Here is a 6,000-nt window from a genome sequence, read left to right as displayed (position 1 = left end):
GGTGTCCCACACAGAACTAGACCTACAACTAGAATATACAATCATGTACTGAGGGGCTTTGGGGAGAAGGAAAATAAAAAATAAAAATCATGTCTAACATGCAAGTACTTTCTCAACTAACTGAACTGTTACCCTTATGTTGAAAAGACAGATGTTTTAACAGCATCTGCTAGGAAGCATATCTTTGATAGCCACTTATGGAAAAAATAAGCCAGCAAATTTGGGACATTTGTCTTTTTGCAAAAGAGAAAGTGCATCAGAAGACGTATATTAACTTCAAGACAACAGTAACCCCTGGGGAGTAAAGAGAGAGGAATGAGAAGGTGCCTTCAATTGTGTCTGTAATATTTCTTAAAACATGAAGTCAATAAGGCATACTACGTTCAATCGGAGCAAGGGGTAAATGGTTTCTGTTAGCCTATTCTCCTTTTCGCATATTTAAAATAAATGTGTGACCATAACTTAGGTGAAATAACACCATTGTAATATTCGACTATTTGCTGGAGTGCCACCAACATCTGATGGACCGGTCACGATTGTTTGGCGATGTCACTGACCCCACCGAAAGGTCAGGACACGCTGTTAGTTTGTAACAAATAACTCGACGGCTTTCGGGCAGATTCACCGGGCACTCGAGTTGTGACCTTACCGCTTTAAAGCTACAAGTTGCAATCACGCAGAAGTATTATATGAAATAGCACATGAGGCGCGTCCGGGGCTGGGGGCGGCGTCTGGGGTGAGGCCAGGCCCGCGCCCGCCGCTCGGCAGAGACCGGAGAGGGCCGAGCGTGCGTGGCCGCCGCCGCCGCCGGCGCTGAGCGCCTGCACCGGATCCCACAGCACCGGAAACGGCGGCTCCCGCTTGGGGCGCTGCGGACGCACGAGTCGAGGCCGCCTTCCAGGAAGCCAAAAAAAAAAGGGAAAAAAGGAAAGAAAAAGCAGGGAGAGTGGGGCGCAGGGCCTCGGCCGCCGCCCACGCCGCAACCTGCCTCTCTGCAGCCCCGGCCGCCGCCTTCGCCTGGGACCCTCCCGGGTGGCCCAGGACTCAAAGCCGCGGGCAGCCGGGCGCTACCCGCCCGCGGGGACCTCAGGTGCGTACCCCGCCCCCGCCGCCGCCATTAGAGCGGGGGCCTTCCTGGGACTCTATCCCGCCAGGACCGGCCCAGGGGACGCCAGGGGAGGCTGCCCCCAGACGCAGGGGGAAGGCACCCCTTCCCCGCCGACCCCGCCAAGCCCCCGCCCGGTGCCCCCGCAGGGCCCAGGAGTGGGGGTGGGGCGGGCAAGCCCTGCCCCGGAGACAACGGGCGCACGCACGGAGCGCGCACCCGTCTCCTTTCTGATTGGCTGCGCGGGCAGGGGGCGGGCGTCTGCGGCTCTGGGATCTCGGGGTCCCGGTGCGCGTGAGGTCACGCTCCGCCTGGCGTACGTGGGTCTCTTGCGCTGCGTGCGGACGTGCTTGATTGGTTAGCGAGGGGGCCGGGCCCCGCTGTTGCCTGGTAACTGCGCCCCTCTCCCCGCGGAGGCGTCCCGACTCCGCCCCTCACGTCACGCGTTCCCGAGGGGGCGCCGCGTGTGGGTTTCGTCGTGGGTCACGTCGACGGGGCTCCGGTCAGCGGCCGGTTTGTTGGCTGAAAAGCCACCGGCCGGGAGAAGCGCCTCCGGCCAGGGGCTGCGGTCCGTTATAGTCGTGGTTTAGAGTTAAAAGAGGAAAAAGGCTTCACGGCTGTATTCTCCGCCCTTTAAACCCAAGCTTTGTGGTTTAATTGCAGCTTTGAGATGCGCCGTAAAATTCACGCTTGTGAAGAGTATAGTTCAGTGGGTCTTAGATTATTGCCACCATCACCACTGTCTTAATTCCAGAACGTTCTCATCACCCAAAAAGAAACCTTATACCCATTAGACAGTCATTCCCCATTTCCCACCCTAGCCCCTGGCAAGCGTTCGCGCACTTTCTGTCTCCATGGCTCTGCCTGTTCAGGACATTTCCTGTAAGTGGGATCGTCAGAAGGAGTCGTTTGTGTCTGGCTTCTTTCATTCCTTTTTATGCTGAATAATCAGTTGTATAGATATACCACATTTTCATTTCCCAGCAATTGATGGATATTTGGGTGGTTCCACTTTGGGACTATTATGAATAATGCTGCTGTGACCGTTCGTGTACACGTTTTTGTGTGGACATATGTTTTCAACTCTTGTGTATATAGCAACGAGTGGACCTGCTGGGTCAAGCTTTGCGTTTTAAGGGGGAAAAATGCACGTTTTCGTTTCATGCTGATAATAGAAAGTAAACAGATGTCTGGGTATAAGATTGGATATTGACAGATTGAATATTGCTCACGGCTGCAATTGAAGACTTGAGCAGCCCTTTTCTTCCGCTTGGAGAGGAAGGTTTGATCTGTGACTGGTCGCCTCGCCTTCAGTGGACACGGGGCTGGCGCCAGGCTGCCGCAGGTGTCAGTCTGCAGTGGTGATTGGAGGGGGTCGTCCATCTCCTCCAGCCTCTTGTTCAGCCCCTGCTGCGTGCTGCCCGGAGCCCTGCGTCTTTGCCCACAGCTTCAGTCCCTCATCCCCAGGCTGCACGGCTTGGGAGTGATGCTCACGGACCTTCTCTGCCATCACCGCGTTGTTGACTGTCTTCCAACATGCCGTGGACCATTTCAATGGTGTCCGCCTTTCATTTTGCGTTTATTATCTGCTGTTCAGCCGTGTCTATACACATCTGTCTCACTTGAGAGCGCAGGAGATGCATTTTATTCACCTTTGTCTCCGCCCTGCCCTGCCTACCGGCAGTGTAAGTTTTCACATAGCAGGTACTCTGTATATTTTTGGTTGTTGGGTTAAGCTAAAGTTCTTGACTATTTGTTAATCATTTAAATTTGACCAAATTTGTTCATTTTTTTTGAAGTTGAAAATACATATTATTTCTGGTTCTCCTCCATACTACTTGGTCGCTCCAGAATAGAATACTGTGTTGTCTTGAAATTTGTTGTTACTCTTTTTTAAAAACATTTTTTCCAGTTATTGAGATAGAACTGATAGACAACATTGTAGTAGCTTTAGGTGTATAGCATAGTGATTTAATATGTGTGTGTGTTTTGAAATGATTGCCACCATAAGTTTAATCAACATTCATCACCTCACGTAGTTAGAATATTTTTTCTTGTGTTCAGAACTTTTAAGATCTACTCTCTTAGCAGCTTTCAAACATGCGATCCAGTATTGCTGACTATGGTCACCATGCTGTACGTTACATCCCCAGGACTATTTGTTTTACATCTGGAAGTGTGTATCTTTTGACCCCCTCAATATACTTCTGTTGATTGGTGAGTAGATGTGCGTGAGTTTGTAGTTTTCATTTCCTGTGAGCCAGTGAGCCTGGGGTGAGTTGTGGAGAAGGTGGCACCTCAGGAATTTGTCAAATAGAATCAAAGCCTCAGAGACTGAGAAATTCACCTTTGGAAAGGAAATCGTAGAAACAGTTTAAAAAATCAACCAGGCCTCTATTGCAAGACTGCAGGGGTTTGATAAATGGAGTGGATGGCGTTCCAAATGATGAAAATTCTGAGCGATGGAAATGAATTCTACTTCACAGATGGGCAAACTTTTTCTGTAAAGGGCCAGAGAATAAATATTTTCGGCTTTGAGGACGTGTGGTCTCTGTCACATGCGTGCAGCACTGTCTGCAGGAAAGCAGCCGTGGACGAGATGTCAGCAAACGAGCGTGGCTGTGTTCTGATAAACCTTTGTTTATAAAACTCGGTGCGGGCTGGAGTTTACCCACAGGTGCAGATTGTTGACCCCTGGTCTAGACGTTTGCTTTTCGTTAGTAAAATATTACGTTGATAAGGAGAGAGAGTCCTTAAGGATTGCTAGGGAAACTATGTAAGATTTGAGAGGTTTTTTTAATCTACATCTCCAATTTTAAAAGAGCAAAAAGTTAAGTACTATCTAAAATCTCTGATCTACATGAATGTTGCTGGTGCTTTCGATTTGAATAGAAAAGAATCTAATCGCCATAAAGGCTTTGGGGCTTTTGGAAGCTCTCGCTGTCGAGGACTTTTAGCTTTATTAGAATGCAGTGATGTTTTTCTCAGGGAAGTGCTCTTGGGGTGAGAAACCCCATGTTAGCTTGCAGTCATGTTTCATTGTTTTTGATGTTCTCTTCATGCATGGTGTGTTCTAAATCATAGAATATAAAAGACAGATTCCTGCCTCTTTTCGAGCGATAATTATGAAACACTCATTTTTTTATTTTTTCTGGTAGCACAGTTGATACCAACTGATAATATCTTTTTTGAGTTCCACCTAGTTTCATTCTACATATTATTTTATTCTCGGTTAAAAACCAGAGTTTTGACATCACAGTCCTCTTAGGGATTACTGTGGTGTAATTAACGGAAATGCTGTCTTGACCACAGGGGCCAACAGAAGTCCATCAAGCAGTTTACATTGGTGTTTTATTTTATTTTATTTTTTTTTAAGATTTTATTTTTCCTTTTTCTCCCCAAAGCCCCCCGGTACATAGTTGTATATTCTTTGTTGTGGGTCCTTCTAGTTGTGGCATGTGGGACGCTGCCTCAGCGTGGTTTGATGAGCAGTGCCATGTCCGCGCCCAGGATTCGAACCAACGAAACACTGGGCCGCCTGCAGCGGAGCACGAGAACTTAACCACTCGGCCACGGGGCCAGCCCCTACATTGGTGTTTTAGAGGAAGGCTTCCTTGAAACTTTGGAGAGAGTTGTGCGAAATAATAGATACAGTGGAGCCATGCCATACATACATTTACCTTATGAGAGCTTAACCATGGGTGATCTACAAAAATGAAAGAGAAAAACAGCTATTTAAATATCATAGGCACTTTCTGCCATTCCAGTGTGGCAGCATCTGACTGAGGAGTGAGCGTGAGATAGGAGCTTGGAGTGTGCTGGTCCCTTAAATGGTCTCGGTCCTCTGGGGTCCCTCAGCATGAGCATCTCACAACACCGTGTGTGATTCTAGTGTTTAAAAAGGCATATTTTTCATACATCATGGCCCCTATCCTACTTCATTGGATAATTAATGGAAGAAATAACGACCTATGTCAACATTGCAAGGAAAACTGGCTGGCAGGACTTGGTGAGAGGTCACAGTAAGAGGTGTGAATCAACATGAGAATCATCAAACTGTGGCACTGAGCGTTCCCCGGTGACTGCTAGGTGACTAGCCAAGTATGTGATAAGAGAGATTGCTAGGTGACTAGCCAAGTATGTGATAAGAGAGATTGCTAGATGACTAGCCAAGTATGTGATAAGACTTTAGAGAGACTGAAAAGTATTCAAGTTAAGGTTGGAAGACATGAACTCTAAGGATGTATCTATCAAAGGCAAAACTCTAAGAGAAAATGGAAACCCCCCCATCAAAGAGGGGTGGCCTCTGACAGACAGCTCAAAGCCAGCCAGGGGCAGTTAACAGATTTTAGAACTACAGATCTGAAAAAATGTGCAATGTTGGCAAAGATGCATCTGCTGATAAAGAGGTACACAAGCCTCTCCCTAAACAAGTAAAGAACTCACAGAAGAAAACTGTTCTCTCTGGGACGGATCCTTACTGCTTCCTTGGATTCTTTTGACCATTCGTGAGCTTGCCTTTGGCCATACCTACTCCCAGTATAAGATGGGACTCTGCTGTAGGAGAGGTTGTTTTTTTTAAAAAAACAGTTTAAGTTAGTTTACTCTGAAGGATAATAGTCAAGAACATCAGTTTCTTTTTTAATATATATTTTATTGCAGTAACATTGGATTATAATATTATATAGCTTTCAGATGTACATCATAATATATTTCCAATTCTGTGTAGATTACACCATGTTCACCACCCAAAAACTAATTATAATCCATCCCCTCACATGCGAGCCTAATCACCCATTTTCCCTTCCCCCGCCCCCCATCCCCTATGGTAACCACCAATCCAATCTCCGTTGCTATGTGTTTGTTTGTCGTTGTTTTTATCTTCTACTTATGAG

General features: G+C 47.1%; 1 protein-coding gene across 3 annotated transcripts in view; it reads left to right on the top strand.

Annotated features, from left to right (window-relative positions):
* The first annotated feature begins 586 nt into the window (after positions 1 to 586).
* Positions 587 to 6,000, top strand: part of LOC103556001 (general transcription factor II-I repeat domain-containing protein 2) — a 52,043-nt gene continuing 46,629 nt past the window's right edge. Inside the window, exon 1 of one of the 3 annotated variants that reach the window (XM_070566461.1) lies at positions 587 to 1,090. The gene's annotated coding sequence lies outside the window, so the exon portion shown is untranslated. The remainder of the gene's footprint in view (positions 1,091 to 6,000) is intronic. The other 2 variants (XM_070566459.1, XM_070566460.1) reach the window with 2 other exon arrangements.

The sequence above is a fragment of the Equus przewalskii genome, chromosome 12 (assembly GCF_037783145.1).
Source record: "Equus przewalskii isolate Varuska chromosome 12, EquPr2, whole genome shotgun sequence".
NCBI classification, from domain to species: Eukaryota; Metazoa; Chordata; class Mammalia; order Perissodactyla; family Equidae; genus Equus; species Equus przewalskii.
This window is presented reverse-complemented; position numbering and strand designations above follow the sequence as displayed.